At 43.5% G+C, this 20819-nt stretch overlaps 1 protein-coding gene across 2 annotated transcripts in view; it reads left to right on the forward strand.

Annotated features, from left to right (window-relative positions):
• Positions 1-1198: 1198 nt before the first annotated feature.
• Bcl2l14 (BCL2 like 14) overlaps positions 1199-20819 on the forward strand; it is a 45528-nt gene continuing 25907 nt past the window's right edge. For both annotated transcript variants that reach the window (XM_005072864.4, XM_040743417.1), the window contains exons 1-2: positions 1199-1300; positions 3664-3863. The gene's annotated coding sequence lies outside the window, so the exon portion shown is untranslated. The remainder of the gene's footprint in view (positions 1301-3663; positions 3864-20819) is intronic.

Here is a 20819-nt window from a genome sequence, read left to right on the forward strand (position 1 = left end):
GAAAGAAAATATCTCAAGAGTTTACCAACAAAAATGACTAGTGGTCTCAAAAAGGCCACCATTAACACACATGTATGAAGTAAGGAAACCAGTACAGGACTTGTAGAGGCAAGCTAACAACACAGGAGAGAAAATTGCCAAAATGGATGAGAAATGAGCAACATGGATGGGAAAAGTCAGCAAAATGGAAGAGAAAAACCAATGAAAAACTCAAATTCTGTAAAAAATGAAAACGCTGGAAATGAAAATGCAATGACTGAAATAAAAGGTGTAACGGTCACCATCAGTGGTAGAGTTGACAAAGCAGAAGAGTGAACAGCAGGGATTACGTACAAGGCTAGGATCTATTACATTCAAATACAAATGAAGAAAAATAGTAAATAAATAAGCATAATGACAGCATCCAAAACTCTGGGACGCAGTCCAGAGATCAACATTAAGAACAGACTCCACAGGCTAAAGAAAGGAGCTGAGATGTTGATATAAATAGGAATAGAGAATCTACTAAATGAAATTTTAACAGAAATTCCTTATTCTCTGCATCTTGACCATTGTGGATTTCTGCGTTAATCACTATCTACTGAAAAAAAAAAAAAGCTTCCCTGATGGTAAGTCTTGAGGAGTTGGTTTAATGCTATGTCTATTTAGGTGAATAATAGTAATAGGTTCTTAGCCAGGCATTGGTGGTGCACACCTTTAATCCAAGCACTCAGGAGGCAGAGGCAGGTAGATCTCTGTGAGTTTGAGGCCAACGTGGTCTACAGAGCGAGTCCCAGGACAGCCTCCAAGACAATACAGAGAAACCCTGTCTCGAAGAACAAAAAAAAAAAAAAAAATAGTACTAGGTTCTTTCCTAGGACCTATGACCTCTAGCCATGGGTTCCAGGTATGGAGTTCAACTTGTGGAGCAGGCCTTCGGTTATTTCTATGTCATTCAGATCATGAAGAGCAGCCTTGACTGTCCTATCTGAAACAGGTGACAACTGTTCCCACCTCTTTGTATTGATGGAAAAAAAACAACACAAAACACAACGACATATCCCTTCCTGGTGTACAGTAGTCCCTCAAAAAGTACTGTAGTGTTTTTTAAATGCAAGTGGGGGTGGAAATGTGCCCTAGCATTCCAATGCAGAACCCAGAAAATATCTTCCCATGGAAACACTGTATTCTACCCAACTGTTACTGTCCTTAAGGTTCTATGGGTTTCACACATTAGCTTAGTCCTACTAGTTAAATGGCCTCTCCCGGCCTAACCTGACCAAACCAACCATCATGGAGGACATCGGTGCAAGGGGAAGATGTGAGTTCTAAACAAGTCACGTATAATGCGATTTTAGAATACAGCTCCCTCTTAAACTTGATGGTTTCTAGAACTTTGTGCTATAAGAGACAGCAGTAAATATGCCAAGTTGATACACAGTAGTGAAACCACCAGCCTCAATGAGCAAAATTCTCAGCAAAAAGGACAAGAGGGTCGAGACGCTTGGGCCAAGGGTGGGAGGAAAGGAATATAGGAGATGTAACATGCAGAACTGAGGTAGGGTGTTCGATGGGAGCTCATCGTGGACACCCTGGTATGCAGAGGTTGGGGAGCGGCCTTTGAAAGGGCTTTGAACCAAGGAAACACCAGGTCCTAAGAGAAATGCCAAAGGGGTGAATAAAATCAGAGGTTTATAGCCCGAGACATCTATGTCTACAGAATGGTTTTCATTGTGGCTTCAGCTGGATGTGGGGAGAAAGAATGCATTTGTGCTAATTTACAGAATTTTTGTTTTGTTTTGGAAACAGTGTTTCCCTGTGTAGCTTTGGAACCTGTCCTGGAACTCTCTCTATAGACTAAGCTGGCCTTGAACTCACAGAGATCTATCTGCCTCTGCCTCCTGAGTGCTGGGACTAAAGGCGTGAGCCACCATCAGAATTTCTTTCTTAACATTCCCTAAATGTGCTATTTGTTTTTCCGTTGCTCTTACAGAATACCCAAAACAATGAGTGAAGACAGATTTTGCCTCTGCTCATGGTTTCCAAGGTTTTAGGCCATAACCACTTGATTCAGTGCTCCTAGGCTAGTAGTGAGAGTAGCGTCATCCAGGAGAGTGTATGACAAAGGGGGTTCACCTCATTGCAGATTGGAGGTAGAGAGGAGGAGACAGGAATCCTCCAAGGATCCACCCCCAATCTCCTGCCTTCAGCCGGCTCAATCACCTAAAGATTTTAGTATCTCCCAAAGTAGCATTACCAACTGGGGACCAAGTCCTCAAGATGAGCCTTTGAGGGGGGAACAGGGCTTCACACCAAAATAGCAATGCAAAACAATCCAGTATAACAACTATTGCATAACGTGTACATTGTATCTGGGGTTATAAGTGATTTAGAAATAATTTAAGTATCTGCCATTTGCAAATACTTAGACCTCTGAGGATCTGGTTATCTGGGAGGAGTCTGAAACCAATTCCCTCGTAGGTACTGGGGGATAGCTGTCCATCTAGGATGCAAGTAGTAAAGGAGTAGCTGGACCTGAAACTTGACAATGCAATGGAATCCCAGGAAAAAATAGAAAGACTAAGTGTCCCAAAAAGAGAGAGCCCGGGCTTTTTCTGTGGACGTGTTCAGTGTGGATACTGAACAGCTTGGTTAACCAAGGCTAAGCGGAGAGGCTTTCATGAGACAACTGAGAAACTTCTAGGTGAATCTCGTGACTTTGGGGTGTGATGGTTTGAATGACAATGACCCCCCTATATGTGGTCCTCAGATGGTGGAACTGTTTGTGAAGGACTAGGAGGTGTGGCCTTGTTGGCAGAGGTGTGTCACAGGGGGCAAGCTCTTGAGGTTCCAAATGCCCAAACCATTCTCAGCTCCCTCTCTGCCTCATGATGTGATCTCTCAGCTACGGCTCCAGGCTCATGTCCGCCTGCCTATTTCCATGCTTCCTGCCATGATGCGCATGGACTCTAACCCTCTGAAACTGTTGCCCCAAATAAACTCTTTCTTTGATAAGTTGCCTTGGTCACGGTGTCTCATCACAGCAATAGAAAAGTAACTAAGGCACAATGTGAAGTTCACCATGAAGTCACCTTTCTAGGCTAACAATGAAGCAATGAGCAGGGAAGGGTGGGGAAGGGAAGGGACAACGCAGGACACACAGAGGCCAAGGGGACGAGAGATGGATTTCACAGAGCAGTCTCTGTACCCCGGAGTAGGGAGAGGATGAGACCCAGGTCCACCTGGACAGGGCTGGTCCCGTCTCAGCCTCACTGGCTTGGCACACCACATAGCCATAGCTGTGACCGCAGGTAAGCCCTAAAATATGTCACCAGAACCTGCCACGATGTTGAAACCCAGCTCAGGAACACAAAGTTTCCACGGCGTGGTCCTGGCTCCTCTCCACTAACTCCCGATGGTAGCATCAAGCCTTTCACTGTTCACGGTGGGCCCCACTCACTAAATGGCTGTCACTGTGAGGTGTTGTCACCGCACAGAGTGGATCCGGCCCCTGTCCTGCTCTCTGCAACTCGGAACCTAACTCTGGTTCTTCATCCAGGGAAGTTGGTTCTCCTGAGGCTCTCCTCTGCTGGAGCCTTGCCACAGGGAGCATTCAGTTCCTGTGTGGGCAAAGGTGCATGCTGAGGGGAGGCCTGAGGTGAGTCACGTCTCCTTGTTCTTCAGGCAAACCGGGTGAAAGCAGAGGCCTGGGCGGTGGACTCTGATGCACAGAAGGCCAATAAGTACTCAGAGATGCACCCCAAAACTACCACGGGACAGTATGTGCAAGGGTGAACAGACTCACCTTGAAGGACCTGCCAGAACTTCTGAAGGACGAGAGTGTGGAAGCGCACAGATTTGACTCCGTTCCATCTTGACTTAAGGTCAGAGAGGTCAAACCTATTCTTTTTCTTTTTTTTTTTTTTTTTTTTGGTTGGGGGGGAGGAGGGGTTTGGTTTTCTTGAGACAGGGCTTCTCTGTGTAGCTTTGAAGCCTGTCCTGAAACTCACTTTGCAGATCAGGCTGGCCTCAAACTCACAGAGATCTGCCCACCTCTGCCTCCTGAGTGCTGGGACTAAAGGCATGGGCCACCACCACCTGGCCTCAAACCTATTCTTGATCCTCGAGGCCAGATAACAGGATGTTTGGTGGAAGGCTTGATTACTAGATAGTTCACTCCTCTAGGCCAAATGGCAGTATGTTTAGCAAAGTGTGTGGTTATGGGATGCTTTGAGAATTTAGGAAGTAATCACACTTGTTTGTTCCTTATATCACGGTAAGGAAGTTTTTTGCCCTCCCCCCTTGCTTTGGATATAAAAGTGCTATGGAAAATAAAATTTGGAGCTGTTACAGTATTCACTGGAAGCCCTCCCGACTCTGTCTTCTGTCTCTTGTCTGTCTCTTTCCTCAGTCCTCATTCCCCCTTTCAGGCATGTTTGAACAGGCCGGTAGGTTCTGACAGGTCTCCCAGACGTTGTGGAGAGAAGGCACAGGCCCTACACAGAAAGAATGTCGATGTGGTGTGAGGATCTGTGCTTCCTCACCCTTTTTTCCTGTTTTTTGTTTTGTTTTTTCAGTACTGGGGCCTTACGGGTGTTGGGCAAATGCTTTCTCACCGAGCTGTATCACCACCAGCTTTGAAACCACACAGAAGCTCCAGCTAGTCTTGAACTTAGCCTCCTGAGTAACTGGGATTTCAGGCCTGTGCCAGGAGGCCCAGCTTCAGTTTTTATGGTTTTTCCATTGACAAATAATAATTGTATACATTGGTAGGATACAATGCAAAGATTTTTGTTTGTTTGTTTTAAGCTTTTTGAGACAAGGTCATATTATGTGGCCCAGGCTGGCCTTGAACTTGTGACCCTCCTGACTCTGTTCCTAAATGCTGGGATTATAGGCGACATGTATCATCATGTCAGACCAATGTGATGCTTTGATTTGAGTTTGTAATGCATATTAATTAAATCAGGCTAATTAACAAGTTACTCCTTAAAATCTACACCGTCACCTGCTTGGAAACATATAATGAATTATTCATTGCTGTGGGTCACCAGTCTGTACAGTAGCCAAGTGTTCCTTCCCCCAGCCTCTGTCTGACACCAGTCAACTCTAAGTCTGTGGGAAACAGGCTGAATAGCATTTCTTGTGCTGGCTTTGTTCACTTAACACGGTGCACACCAGGCTCCTCAGCGCTATCAGAGTTCACGAGATTCCTCTCCTTTTGAGACTCCATGCTGTACTCGCATCACAATTCCTCTGTCCATTCAGTTGCGGATGGACAGTTAACATGATTCATACATCCTGGCTACTGCGAAACGTGTGGGCAATAAGCATGAGTGCACAGCATGTCTTGTGTGAAGCTGGTCATAGGAAGGACCATCTTAATTGTCATTTTCACCCAAATTATCTACCAGTGGCACAGAGAGGTCCAACTGTTTGCCCTGGTTCATAGACAGAGCTGAGATATGAATGCAGACAGACTATCTTCTTTAGTTCCTCAACTCAAAGGCACAAGAGTCAATCTGGGCAACAGGCATTTTAGCACGTAGGTGTAATTCCAGAAGCGGAGGCAACAAGGTTGCAGTGAGTTCTGGGTTAGCCTGAGCTTCCCGACAAATCCCAGGCTAGCCAGGGCTCCACAGAAAGAGCAGTCTAAATACGGTAAGAATCAAGCCAGAGCTATAACTTGCTGGTGACATGCTTGCCTCATCTGCACAAGTCCCTGGAGTCAACATAATTCTGCAAACTCATGAGAGCAGAGCACAGCTTTGCAGGTGTGGCATGCCAGTATCATTTCCTTTTGTTTGGTTTTTTAATTACATCTATTTACTGTATGTGTGAGCTCGCGCATGACAGCAGCACCAGTGTAGAGGTCAAAGGATAACTCGGAGTTGGCTCTCTCCTTCCACTGTGTGGACGTCAGGGATCAAACTGAGCTCCTCAGGCTTGGTTACGAGGACCTTTAACCGCTGGGCCATCCCAGGCCCCATCATGGCTGTTTTGGAAGCTGCCTTACACCATTTCAAACGAAGCAGAGATAGAGCATTTTTGACGTGAGCCCCTCCTAAGGGAGGTTTCTCTCATTCTTTTAAACCTTCTACATTTTAGCACACACTTGACCTTACAATAATTTTGGGATCTCATATATCACCTACTGTTACTTCTCCCAGAGTAATAATGGTCACATGTCAACAGCAGTTGGTAGTTTCTGGAATACTAGCTTTGTACCCAACACCTGCTAAGTGCTTCCCACAAAAATACAAAACTAAAAAATAAAATAAATAAAATAAAACCTGCCATTTGGTCTTTCGTCTTCCTTTAGTATACCAGGAAACTGAGGCTAGTGTGGTTAAGGAAACTGTTCATAAGCTATTTAGGGAGCTACAGTGCTTGCTGTATAAGCATGAGAACTTCAGTTTGGAGGCCCAGAAAAAGCCAGGTGTGGTGGCACACATCTGTAACCCCAGTGCAGGGAACAGAAACAGGTAGATCTCTGGGGCTTTCTGGATAGCCATTGTAGCTGAAGAAGCAAGCCCCAGGTTCAGGGAGATGGAGGTGGGGAGGAGAGAGAGAGAGAGAGAGAGAGAGAGAGAGAGAGAGAGAGAGAGAGAGAGAGAGAGAGAGAGAGAGAGAGAGAGAGAAGAGTCCAAATAAGAAACGACAGGCCCAAGGCTCACATCTAGGATGATCGTCTCACTCCGTGGCCTGAAATTCCATAATCCTCCCCAACCTCACCTTCAGGTCTCTGTAACCTTGTCACTACCTAAGTCAATCATAAAACAATGTCAAGCAGACTCAAGGACGAAGGTGAATTACATCCCCTCTGCCTTACTGCTGATGTGCTGGTTACTCCATTCACAGAGTGTTGGAGGCCAGAGGCATTAAATAATTTGCCCACACTCAGACACCTAGCCAGAAACAAGTTGAAGGGTCAAGTTCCTCATTCCATCAACCCACACTTTACATTCTGGGTAGCAATGAGAAGCCACCCAAGAAATTTTGTACCTGCACCTGGCCTGTAATTCTCCAACTCATTCTGTATCTTGAGACCTTTGATCCCCGGTTATGGAACATGTAATTCAAATGTCCTTCATCGAAGCCGGGCGTTGGTGGCGCACGCCTTTAATCCCAGCACTCGGGAGGCAGAGGCAGGCGGAACTCTGTGAGTTCGAGACCAGCCTGGACTACCAAGCGATTTCCAGGACAGCCTCCAAAGCCACAGAGAAACCCTGTCTCGAAAAAACAAAACAAAACAAAAAAAAAAAAAAAAAAAAACAAATGTCCTTCATCAGCTCCTTAGGTTCTTGTTATTTGGCTTGTGCAGGCATTGAACTGGGTACCAGGCGTGGATGCTAGGCAGGTACTCTACCTATAGCCCCAGCCCTCCTCGTGGACTCTTTGGGAAGGCATGACTCTCATTATCCATGAGAGCCCAGGGTGGTTTTTTTGTTTGTTTGTTTGTTTGTTTGTTTGTTTTTGTTTTTTGCAGGGCACTCCCAAAAGTGTGAGGCTTCCGTACCAACAACTCCCCAAGACTGTAAAAGTCAGCCCACCCCTCCAGCACCCCACATCAGTGACCTGCTTTTGGTTTGCTGTCGATGGCTGCGATAAAGACACCATGACCAAAAGCAACCCGGGGAAGAAAGGGTTAATTTGTCTTTGCACTGAGAGCAGTAAAGGAATTGGAGGCAGGAACTGGAGCAGAGACCTGAGAAAGCAACAGAGGAACGCTGTCCCCCTTGGCCTGCTCAAGTGCCCTTTTGAAACAGCTGGTCACTTCCCCAGCTTGGCACGTGGCTTGTCCACATCGGTGCAGACCTGTAGGAAACAGAGACCCAAGGTCCAATTGCAGCAGCCAATTCCTGAATCCGCCTAAAGAGTCCTTAACCTCCCTCAAATAGCGCCACCTGCTGGAAAGAAAGATCCAAACGCATGTGTACCCGTGGGGACACCAGAGTCAAGCTGTAAGTCTCCCTGACATCCTTCGCCTAGTCAGAAACAGAAAGACTGACAGAAATGTCTCCACGAGAGCTTCAATCAAGTGTATAGTCCAAGAAGAAGCTATAGTGAAAGTCAAAGAACGTAAACGATTTAACTAATGTTAATAATAATGTAAAACGATCATAACACTACATGTTATAAAAGAATTCGCATCAGTCTCCACCACCGATAGGGGAGTGGCCCCCCTCGAGGAGCTACTGGCAGTTAACAGTTGCTGGGGCTGAGGGTGTTGTTTCTCCAGGGTTAAATTGCCCGTGTTAGTAGATGACCCCGTGGGCACGCTCACACAAGCAGCCCTAATTAAACTCGGCATAGCTAAAACGCCAGAAAGAGCTTATGTCAAACGCCTTCTATAACTCATTTAACTGAAAGCAATAAAATATTCTATCCGGTTCGAAGGAGAACTTCAAACACCAGGTATTTGTAGTCAGATAAGGAATGCCGAGATGGATTTGCAAACAGGAAAAACTGGAAATGCGGGCTGCTCTCTGCAGTTCAATGAAGGATTGCAGTCTGCAGGAACTGGTTCTCATTTCCGTGGGAGGCACTACCATAGCTCTCTACATACTAACTTGCATCTCTGTAGAACTGTGGTGTGGAATAATAAGATCATGCAAGGAGCAAGCCTCTGTAGATCCAGATGGTTTCCAAACTCTCAACAACCCACCGAAAGGATATCTTCAGTCTTCTACCTGATTCAAACCTTGCGGTATTTTTCTACTCTGGAATCAAGGGGCAGAGCTCATGAGCCCAGAAAAGAAGACAAAGTGTTAAAAAAGGAAGACACATCTAATAGTGACTGGAAAGATGGCAGGGTGTATGTGTTCTAAAGAACAGATTGCCTGGGCTCCCTCCAATGCCAGCTTTGCATATACAGGTCACCTTGAGCAATTCTCTACCTCGGTAAGATGGGTGTAACTGGAAATACTCACCGCATAGCTGAGGGATTCCAGGAAACTCGAGCCATTGTAATTACACCTCTTTGCAGCCGGGACTGAAAGCATGTTCATGTTTATTTTTAAAGCTGATGACTAGTTAGGCTCTGAATTCTCTAGTGATCATAAGTTTGACAAGATGACTGTTCACTTTCCCCAAGTTTCTCTCAGCCTCTCCTAGAGTAGCCACTGCCTCATTATCAGTCAGATTCAAGTGTAGACCAACATCTGCTCTCGTGGCTTAGCGTCAAGTATGAGGTGTTCTTGACTGTAGAGTCCTCGGGGGAAGTTGGGATAGCTAACTCCACTGCAGTTCTATCGGGGCTCTGCCGGGGAGCCCTGCACTGGATGGAAGCAGCTTGCTCTGGGACTTGTCTCTGATGATGACTGCACAGCCCTGTATTTTGTCTCCACCCAAACACAATGCTGGATAACCTGACAGGTATGGGGAAGGGAAAAAACAAAACAAAACAAAACTTTTTATTCCTCCCACATTCTGACTCTGCGTTCTTGTAAGTTAAAAGACATTTAGCTGCTGGGTGGTGGTGGCGCACACCTTTAATCCCAGCACTCGGGAGGCAAAGGCAGGTGGATCTCTGTGAGTTCGAGGCCAGCCTGGTCTACAGAGCGAGTTCCAGGACAGCCTCTAAAACAATACAGAGAAACCCTGTCTCGAAAAACCAAAAAAAAAAAAAAAAAAGACATTTAGCTAAGTGCCGAACACCTTTAGTCCCACCTCCGGATCTCTGTGAGTTAGAGGTCAGCCTGGTCTACAGATTGAGTTCCAGGACAGCTAGGGCCACACAGAGAAACCCGGTCTCTGAAAAAAAATGAAAAGTAAGGTGGTTAGTTGGGTGGTGGTGGTGCACACTTTTAATCTCAACACTCAAGAGGCAGAGGCAGGCAAATCTCAGAGTCTGAGGCCCGCCTGGTATACATAGCGAGTTCCAGGACAGCTAGGGCTACACAGAGAAATCCCATATCGGAAAACAAACACATAAAAAAGACATTTAACCAACCAAAGAAAAACAAGTTTCATGAAACACGCAACACACACAAACTACAGGGGACCTGAGGGATGAGTAAACTGAGCCGGAGTCAGGGTGTGCACTAGGCAAAGGAAGCAGGGAAATCACAAGTGGAAGCAGCCGAGCTACACAGCCAGACCCTATCTCAAAAACTAAAAGGCAAAAAAAGGAAACGACAGAAACCTGCAAGAATCCAGGGCTTATGCGGCATCTTAGCAACACAAATGAACCCTATCAACCTGGAGGGAAGTAGCGAGGCAAAGGAAAAGGTTCTAGGTTTTCGAGGGCAGCCAGTTAAGAGCAAACACATTTTAGAGAGGTCTGATGCTGTCTTCAGGGGCTCAGTCTACACTGAGCTTCAGTGAGAACCTTCCTGCCCCTCCTCACAGAGTACGGAGGGTGAAGAGTCTGCCCTGTGACCACCGCTGTCACCTCAAAATGACCTATGTCAGAGTGATGTGTTGAGAGGTGGTGTCTTCTAAGCTCCTCCAGGGTCAGCAATATAAAAAGACAGAGCAAAGCCTGGACTAGGTACCAAGACGACAACTAGAACAAAACCAACACATTTTAACAATATGTGGTATGGAAAGAAAGGGAGGGAGGGAGGGAATAAGGAAGGGAGGAAGGGAGGGAGGACATGAATATCTTTATTGGTTTGTTTATTTATTTGTTTGTTTGTTTGTTTGTTTTGAGACAGGGTCTCTGTGTAACAGCCCTGACTTCCTGAACTCACTGTGTAGACCTGACTGGCCTTGAACTCACAGAGATCCACCTACCTCTCTGCCCCTGAGCACTGGGATTAAAGTCTGCGCCACCACCACCCAGCAGTACTTTTTTTTATTTATTTATTTATTTATTTTGGTTTTCGAGACAGGGTTTCTCTGTATTGTCTTGGAAGCTGTCCTGGAACTCGCTTTGTAGACCAGGCTGGTCTCGAACTCACAGAGATCCACCTGCCTCTGCCTACTTTTATTATATGTACTTTTTAGGTTTCACATGTTTTCTACTTTTATAACTTTATGTGTAGTTTCCTTGTGTGTGTGAGAAAAGTAGTTTTCGTATGAGGTTCTTAATACATAAAATGTGTTGAGTGTGGCATTGGAATGCACCAGCTTATTGGACTTGGGAGACTCAGCATGACTGCGGATGGGCTATGCTTTTTGGTGAGCTCACCTCCTGTCTCTTAGCTTCCTTTCTGATGTCTTAGCTTGGGAGGTTTTGTTTGTTTGTTTGTTTGTTTGGTTGGTTGGTTGGTTGGTTAGTTTTTTCTCTTGTGACAAGTCTCAGGTAGCCCAGGAGTCCTCAGACCTAACTCTAACCAAAGATGACCTCCTCCTCCTGGTCCTCTTGCCTCAACCTCTAAAGCGCTGGGATAGCAGGTGACCACTGGGGATTCCTAATGTCTAATGACAGCTATAATCATGCTGTGTGACTCTGTTGTTGCTTGTATGCATTCTTATTAATGATAGTCAATGCTATAGGAAAACAATATATTTATTTACCAGAGAGAGAGAGAGAGAGAGAGAGAGAGAGAGAGAGAGAGAGAGAGAGAGAGAGACGCACAAACCAGGAGTTAGAAGCGTGGCTGGCTTCCAGGAAAAAAGGAAGGTTCCTTTTTCTTTCACTTCCTTTTATATCTACCTGTGTCAGTAAACATGTCCCCGCCCTCATGGGCGGATAGCTTTGTGGGGTTCACTCCTACACATTCTGTTATTGGAAAATTTTTCAAAGAAGCATTTAGTATCTCATCTTCCACAAGAATAATTTTAAATTTTTTTAAAGATGAAAACAAATTCCTAATATTTCCTCAATTGACCAAACTCCTAAACATCACACTAGTTTTCGGGTAAGAGTTTACTTTGGAACACCAAGAGTTGGGATTCCCCTTGTTCATGTCGTCTGTTCCCCTCTCCTGGGTCTGCTAGCCCAGGAGCTAAAAGACCACTTCTTCCCCACGTTTGAGGAAAGCAGTCTCAATTCCCCCCCCCCCACCATCTCCTTTACCTCACACTTCCACCGGCCTGCTCCAAGTTTCCGATCATAAAAAAGAATACAAATGTCTGTCAGTTAAGTGCCTGGATAGAGACTAAAGCCATATTTAACTATTTCTTATTTCATACACACGGGGAATTCTATGCATAGAGAACCGGCTTGCTGTGTCTAAAATTAGGTTTAACGGCTTTTTCTACAACTGGGATTAAATTCATGTTTACAAGCTTTCCACTCATCCCACCTGAACATGGTGTTTTGGGGGTCCCGGGAGAGATGGTGTGTCTGGCATGAAGCCAGCAGGACCAAGATTTGGATCTCAGTCACCAGAGGAGAACCCTAACTCCGCTAAGGCTGTCACCTCTGGGAAACAGGGATCCTGACACCTTCCCTCGGGCATGGTTAAGATTACTCGTGTGGACAATGGTAGGTGACACGTAGGCTCTGCCAGGTCCAGAGAGTAAACTGGGGAAAGGTGACAGCTGTCAGATGAAGAGAGCCATGGCGGAGAGGCACCGGCTTCACGGCCAGTAAAATAGAAAACTGCTTACTCAATAGAAAACTGCTTACAGCAGGACAGAGGGGTGTGGGGAGCAGAGCCGGCGCTGGAGGGGTTGGCAGGTCATGGAGCCAACCGAGTTCCAGGGTAAGGCAGCCCGTGTTTCTGTCCGTGCGCCTGTCAGCAATCTTTCAGAAAAGGGCAGGGGGAGCACGTGAGAGGGAAGAAGGTAGGAGAGGGCTGCAGTCAGGAGCAGCAGAGAGAGAAGCCATGCTGGGAAACCTGCTCTCCTTGGCACTTGACCAGCAACAGCGAGCCACCCTTTTTAAAAGACCCCTGGGGAGCCAGCAGCTGGGGAGCTGGCTTAGGACCCCCCCTAAGAGCCACCCTCCCTGTGAACCCAGAATAAGTGTCACAGGACTGTACACCGAATCCTGGCTAGCATAGCTCCTCTAGACCATGAGGGAAATTGTTTCTACCAGAACTGTACAGTATTCAGCCGGGTGGAAACCTGGTTGGAGCCAGAGTCTACAGGAAAGAAACTGACACAGGGTCCAAGTAGCATGCCTGACACTGGGAAAGACAGACCAGGGTTTCAGCCAGCATTCATGTCTGGATTCCTGAAGGACCACCCAGAGGTGAACAACACCTGTGACCTGACCCATGCAAGACCACCCACTAACGGGCCAGTAAATGTGACCCAAACGCTCAATAGTCCACTCAAAGGCAAAAACAGTGTTTGTAAGACAACCCATGGAGGACGGTGTCCCCTGGCAAGACGGCATCTCTGGCCTGACTTCACAAAAACCTACCCAGAGGTCTGGAGCCCAGAAAACATCCAGAACAAAGACTGGAACCACCAAGCAGACAGTACTCCTCTCCCAAAGGAGTATTAAGGATTGACCTTGGTACCTCCAACAATTACAGTTACAACTTAATCCCTCTTGAATATCTTAAACACTTCCACTGAAATAATAATAGGTATTTTGAAAGAAAAATAATTTGACCAATATATAAGTCCAAATGCAAAAATATAGGAAACATGAAAAACCAAGGCACCAAGCCTTTCCAAAAACTTACTAATCTCACCGTAATGACATCTAATGAGAGTGAATTAGATGAAATCCCAGAGAAAGAATTCTAAAGAATGAGTGTAAGTACAACCAAAGAAATAAAAAAGAACACAAACTTCTGAATTAATTGCAAGGAAACACAAATATTTATTTTATTTTATTGTCTTTTTAGCTTTTTCATTAATTTGTTTTCTACATTCCAAACCCAGCTCCCCCTCCTCCTCTTCTTCACTCCCTCTATTCCTCCCCACTCCCATCTGCTCCACGGAGAAGGTAAGGCCTCCCTAGGAAGTCTACTAAGTCTGTCCCATCATCTAGTTGAGGCAGAACCAAGGCACCTCTCCACCCCCACACCCCTGTCTAGGCTGGAAAAGGCATCTCTCCATATGGAATGGGCTCCACTAAGTCAGTTTGTGCATTAGTGTTAGATCTTGGATCCACTGCCTTTGGCCTCATATTGTGTCCCAGTCACATCATTGTCACGTATATTAAGGAAGTCTAGTTTGGTCTTATGCAGGTTCCCCATTTGTCAGACTTGAGTCAGTGATCTCTCACTAGCTCAGGTCAGCTGATTCTGTGGGTTTCCCCATCATGGTCTTGACCCCTTTTTTCATATTATCTATCACTCCTCCCTCACTTCAGTTATATTCCAGAAGCTTGGCCCATTGGTTAGTTGTGTCTTTCTGCATCTGCTTCTATCTATTTCTGGAAGATGGTTCAAGCTTTTCTGGGGTTGTAAATTGTAGGCTGGGTATCTTTTGCTTTATGTCTGGTATTCACTTATGAGTGAGTGCATACTATGTTTGTCTTTCTGGTTTTGGGTTACCTCTCTTAAGATGGTTTTTTCTAGTTCTGTTCATTTGCTTGTGAAAACACAAATATATTAATGGAGTAAAACAGGTTAGTATATTAAGGTAGAAGTTAATAAAGAGTTAGGAATAGTGAAAAGAAATAACACAAGAAAGGAAACTTGCAATAAGCCAAATAGAAATTTCTGTGGAAAGATGCATCAATAGGAAGAACTAAAGGAAAGACAAAATATCAAGGTCTGAAGACAAGGAGGAAAAGTTGGGATGTTCAGTCAATGGCAAAGAAAAAAATAATAAAATATAAACAGAGCAGTTGAGACTCATAGAGCACTATGACAAAAATCTGTGAGTCATAAACATAGAAAAAGAAGAATTTTATACTAAAGGAATAGAAAACATGGACAGCAAAATCTTGGTTAAAAAAGGAAAGAGATGTCTATCTGGATATAAGAGATATTTTTTAAAAAACAAATAAAACCATAAAAGAGCCAGCTCTGATGGTGCAGGCCAGAAGGATTTGTTGAAGGAGGCAGAGGCAGGAGGATCTGGAGTTGGAGGCCAGCTTGGGCTACAGAGTGAGTTCCAGGACAGGCTCCAAAACAATACAGAGAAACCTTGTCCCGAAAAAACAAAACAAAAAGCATAAAAGAACATGTCATATTATAGACAAACATTTAAATATACAGAAGAAAGTATACTGAAGTGTGAAGAGAGAAAAATCAAGTCTCATATAAAGGTAGCTTTGTTTGAATGATGTCAGATTTCTCAACACAACTTTAAAAGCCGGAAGTCCTTAGAACATTGTGTTTAAAGCTCTGACAGACAGCAGTTGCAACCCAGAATACTATGCCCAGCAAAACTATCTATCATAATTAAAGGAGGAAAATAGTGGTAAAAACGGACTAAAGAAATGCATGACAGAGAGTAGTCTACAGGAGGTGCTCGACCTTCTGCGAAAGGAATATTCATGATGCCGCTGGAAAGAACAAACCAGGACAGCCGTCAAGCAAACGCAGAGCAGGAAAGCGCCAAACACTACAGAATCAATGAAGAGACAAAATGACATACCTGTCAGTAATAACTCTGAATCTTAATGGCCTCAACCCCCTAATCAAAAGACACAAAATAATAGATTAGATTTGGAAATAAGATGTATTTTATCCCTCAAAGAAACACACCACACCAAAAGACAGTCAACCTTAGGGTGAAAAGACAGAGAAGGCATTTTAAGCACATGGAACTAGGAAGAAAGTAGGTTTTGCTGTTCTAACACCTGAAAGGATAGAATTCAAACCAAAATTAGTCAAAAGAGAGACATTTGTAAAAGCACTTGCCACATAAGCCGAATGATCTGAGTCAAATTTTTGGAACTCATAAAAAGCCTGATGTCATGGAACACATCTGTAACACCAGCGCTCCTACAGTGAGATGGAAGGCAGAGACATGAGAATCATCCAGAAGTTCATAGACCAGTTAATGGAATTTTCCAGAGTGAAAGAAATAACAAAAGAGACCTCGCCTCCAAAAAAACTAAGGCTGAAAGAAAGAAGCAAATCCCAAGAGTTGTTCTCTGACTTCCATGTGTGCACTGTGGCATGTTCATACCCTTACTCACACAAACACAATAATAATATAATAAATTAGTCAAAAGAGATAAAGCACTATATACTGAATAAAGGAACAACCCAGTGTTCAGTTGGAAACTCTTCCCACCCCCCACCCCCCCACCCCGCTTGCACAAGCTGGGAAACCCCATCTGTCCTACTTCCCCCAACCTGAGAAAACTCTGAACAAAGGAATGGTACCCAAGTACCCACTGAAGGGACCAGCCCCTTACCCAGCCTCCTGCTTTGGCAGCCATGACAGGCTGCAGAAAAGACCCAGTAATATGTAGGCCCCTGACTCAGCAACATGTGCTAAGGCCCTGACCTTGCCTGATCTTGCCCTCCATGTGGCACAAGGAACCAATCAGAAGTTAACGGGTGGGCTCTGGATGTGCTTTCCAGTAACAGTGGAATGCAGAGCTTAGCAACTGCCCTGGGAGGGCCTATGGGCCATAGCAACCTGGCTGCAGCAGCAGCTGACCAATCAACTCAGGACAGGTCACCCAAGCCCAGAAGTGCACTAATCCTGAGACTGTTGCAGACCCCCAGACAATCCCCTAGCTCTAATCCAATATATTCCCTGCCCCCACGGTCCCTCCGGGTCCTTCTTGCTCTACCCACTGTGTTGGGTGGACGGAGGAAACCAGATAACACAGTTAACTCGTTAGTTAATTAAAGACTCTTTGCTTTTGCATCGGATGGGGTCTCTTGGTGATTTGGGGGTTCAGAGTTTGGGCACAACAGCCACCCAAGGACCTAGCTTTTGATCATACTTGGGCACAATCCCAGCTCCTGGCTGGTACATCATTACCCTATGCCTGGGCATAGCTTCTCTGGCCCCATTCTTTGGGACTGGTGAACCCTCCCAAAGCTATACCCATAAACCTGCATTTATCTGCTTTTAATCTGGTTTGATCTGGATTTTTGTGACAACAGAAATATATCACCCAGCAAGAAGGAATTCAATTCTAAATATACAAGCACTAATCATGGATGTACCTAATTATATAAAACAAATACTAATAGATGTAAAGATATACATTAATCTCCACACAACAGTAATGGGTAATTTCAAATTATAGGTCAATGGATAGACCGTACCAGTAGACAGATCATACTGAGAAAAGCTAAACAAGAAGCATGAATTCAATGACATCATACATAACAGACATTTATAGACCATTCCATCCAAAAACCACAGAACACGCATTGCTTCCAGTATCAGTGGAATTTTCTCTAAACTGAACCATATGTTAGAGCACAAAGCAAGTCTTAACAAATATGAGAAAAATGAAATAATTTCTTGTATCTTATATGACCACAATGAAATAAAACGAGAAATCAACAGCAAGGAAGACCATAGAAACATACAGAAACACATGGAAATTAAACAATGGCACTACTGAATGGTGAATAGGTCATCAAAGAACTCAAGAGTGAAATAAAAAACTCCTATAACTAAATGAAGATGAAAAGGCAACATACTCAAATCTATGTATAAGTACTTACACCAAAATACAAAATAACCTTCTCCAGGGATTTCAAATAACAATACATATTAGGGACTTAGAAAAACAAGAAGTTAAATCCAAAATAAGTAGATGGAAAGAAATAATATCATAACAGAAATTAAGGAACTACAAACAATAAAAAATTTATACAAAGAATCAATGAAACAAAGAGTTAGCTCTTTTGAAAAGATAAACTCTGAGTCAAACTAACCAAAACAGAAAAAGAGAGACAGAGAGAAACTTCAAAGTAATAAAAATAGAGTTGAAAAGGAAAGGATTACAACAGATACTAATGAAATGCAAAAACCTCATTGGGAGGATATAATTTAAAAACTAAACTAGGAAATCTAAAAGATGTGGATGAATTTCTAAACTCATATGTCATAACAAAATTAAATCAAGATGAGATAAACAATTTAAACAGATTTTATAACAAGCAATGAGATTGAGGCAGTAATAAAATTTAAAAACAAAGCAAAACAAAAACCTCTTAACAACAACAACAAAAAACAAAACAAAACAAAAAAACCCAAGCCCAGATGGATTCACTGCTGAGTTTGAGCAGAACTTTGAAGGACTCACACCAAGTTTCTCAAGCTAGTCCATAACATAGAGGAGGAGAGGGTATTATCAAATTCTTTTTATGAAGCTTTTATTGTCCTTGTAGTGTCTTTGTGTGGTTTGGTATAAGGACTGTCAAGTCCAAAAGAAACTGGACAGGTGACGATCTGTGGTGACTATCAGCTCACCAAAGCACATGGAGGCCTCCAGGCTCACTCAATGCCTGTGGCCTCCTCAGCTCTTCTCACCCCACTCCCTGTCCTCCAAGGCATCGTGGATAGGTAGGTTTTTACCGTAGATACGAGGGAGAGTACAGCCAGAGGCATCTGGAAGAGCCCAAAGCAGGGAGAGAAGGTAACAGACTGAAAATGACCAGTAGACTGGACAGGCCCGTGAGACGAGACAGAGATGGAGAAAACAAGAGAGGAAGAGAGTGTGTGGGCAAAGGAGACCAAGAGAGAGGGACAAGAGAGGAAGACAAGGGAAGAGCACAGAGCTCTTCCAGAATGACAGGTTCTTTGGGAATGAGACGCTGGGTGAAGGAAGCCGATGAGCTGGAGAAATTTAGGACAGGGAGTGGGGTGAGAAGAGCTGAGGAGGCCACAGGCACTGAGTGAGCCTGGAGGCCTCCATGTGCTTTGGTGAGCTGATAGTCACCACAGATCGTCATCTGTCCAGTTTCTTTTGGACTTGACAGTCCTTATACCAAACCACACAAAGACACAGCAACAACAACAAGAGAAAATCATAGGCCAATCTCTCTGTTAAACTTAAATATAAAAAAAATCTCAGTAAAGTACTTGCAAGCAAGATTAAAGAAGAAAAATTAAAAAGGACTGCTCACATGATCAAGTTGACTTTATTCCAGAGATGCAGGGATGACTCAAAATATGCAAATCAATAGATGTAACACATAGCATAAATGGACTCAAGAACAGAAATCACATGATATTCTCAATAGATGCAGAAAGGGTACTTGACAAAATCCAATATCCCTTCATGATAAGAGCGTCAGAGACTAGGAATAGAAGGAACACATCTCAACATAATTAAGGCTCTGTATTTCAAATCTATAGCCAATGTTACACTAAATGGGAAAAAATTCAATATTCTACTAAAGTCAAAAATAAAACATGGGTGTCCATTTCTCCTTTTATTTAACACTGTGCTTAAAGACTTAGATATAAGACAAGAGAAGGAAATATACTCAACACAAATAGAAAAGCAAGAAGTCAAAGTGTCCTTATTTGCAGATAAGATTCTATATAGAAGACCCTAGAGACTCCATCATGAAACTTTTAGATCATATAAACATTTTCAGTAAAGCAATAGTATATAAAATTGTCATTCATAATTCAGTAGTCTTCCTATATAACAATACAAATGCTGAGAAAGAAGTCAGGAAAAACATCTCCATTAAAAGTTGCTTCAAAACCAAAAAAATTAAAATAATCCTAGCCAAGGAAGACCTCAACAATTAAAGCTTTAAAACATTAGAGAAAGAAATTTTATTGTATTTTTTAGAGAAAGAAAAATTTAAAGATAGTAGAATATAGAAATGCCCCACATCCATGGATTAGAATTAATATTGTGAGAATGGTTATATTAACATAAAAATCTTCAAATTTAATATATTCCCTACCAAAATTCCCGTATCATCCTCACAAATAGAAAAAAAAAAAACCCTTAAGATGCACATGGAGACACAAATACACACAGATAACTAAAGAAATCCTGAGCGCAAAGAATTCTGGAGGCCTGAGTGTGTCTGATTGCAGTTATACTGCAGAACCAGAGTAATGAAAACCACAGAGTACTAACACAGAATCTTACATGCAAATAGGTCAAATGGAGTAGGAGATGCAGATTGAAGTCCACACAGCTACAGCCACCTGCCTTTTCTCAAGGATGCCAAAAATACACATTGGAGAAAAGATAGCATCTTCACCAAACAGTTCCGGGAAAACTGGCTTATCCACGTGTTCGAGAAAGAAACTAGATCCTTATCTCCCGCTCTGTGCAAAAATCAACTCCACATGAATCCGAATCCCTCATGTGAGTCACGAAGCTGTTAGTAGGAAGAATAGGAAAAACATCTCAAGATACAGACTTGGGCAGGGCCTTTCTGAATAGACCCCAGTCTCCCAGAAAACAATGTCAGAAACTGACAGATAGGACCCCATGAGATGGCAAAGCTTCTACACAGCAAAGGAAACAGTTAATTGAGGGAACAGACAGCATACAGAATGAGAGAAAATTGTTGTCAGTAAAACAGAGGATTGATATCTAGAATATATGTGTGTGTGTGTGTGTGTGTGTGTGTGTACATGTTCTCAACAAGAAATTATATACCACAATAAGTGGACTAGCCAAATCAACAATTTTCAAAAGATTATGTACAAATGGACAGTAAACATATGAAAAAAGTTCAACCTCACTGACCACCCGAGAAATACTAATTAAAATTAAATTCTGTCTTACTTCAGCCAGAATGACAATCATTAAATAACACCCATATAAAATAAAAATAAGCAGAACCCTTTCCTTTTTTTTTTTTAAGAAAACAAATAAGGAATGCTGCCTAGTGTGTGGACTAAAGGGAATTCTTGTGCCCTGTCCCCAGGAATGTTGAACTAGTCAGTCATTATGAAAGTCAGCATGGTGGTTTCTCAAAAAGCTAAAATAGATGAAGCAGTTGACTCAGCTGTGTCACTCCTGGCTTACCCAAAGGACCCAGAGTCAACTCATCTTGGAGTCACCCTAGATATGCAACAACAGAACACTGGACAGAGAAATGTGGCGTGTCTACACAGCTTATTTTTTTCAACCA

The sequence above is a fragment of the Mesocricetus auratus genome, unplaced genomic scaffold, assembly GCF_017639785.1.
Source record: "Mesocricetus auratus isolate SY011 unplaced genomic scaffold, BCM_Maur_2.0 Super-Scaffold_100001, whole genome shotgun sequence".
Taxonomy (NCBI): Eukaryota; Metazoa; Chordata; class Mammalia; order Rodentia; family Cricetidae; genus Mesocricetus; species Mesocricetus auratus.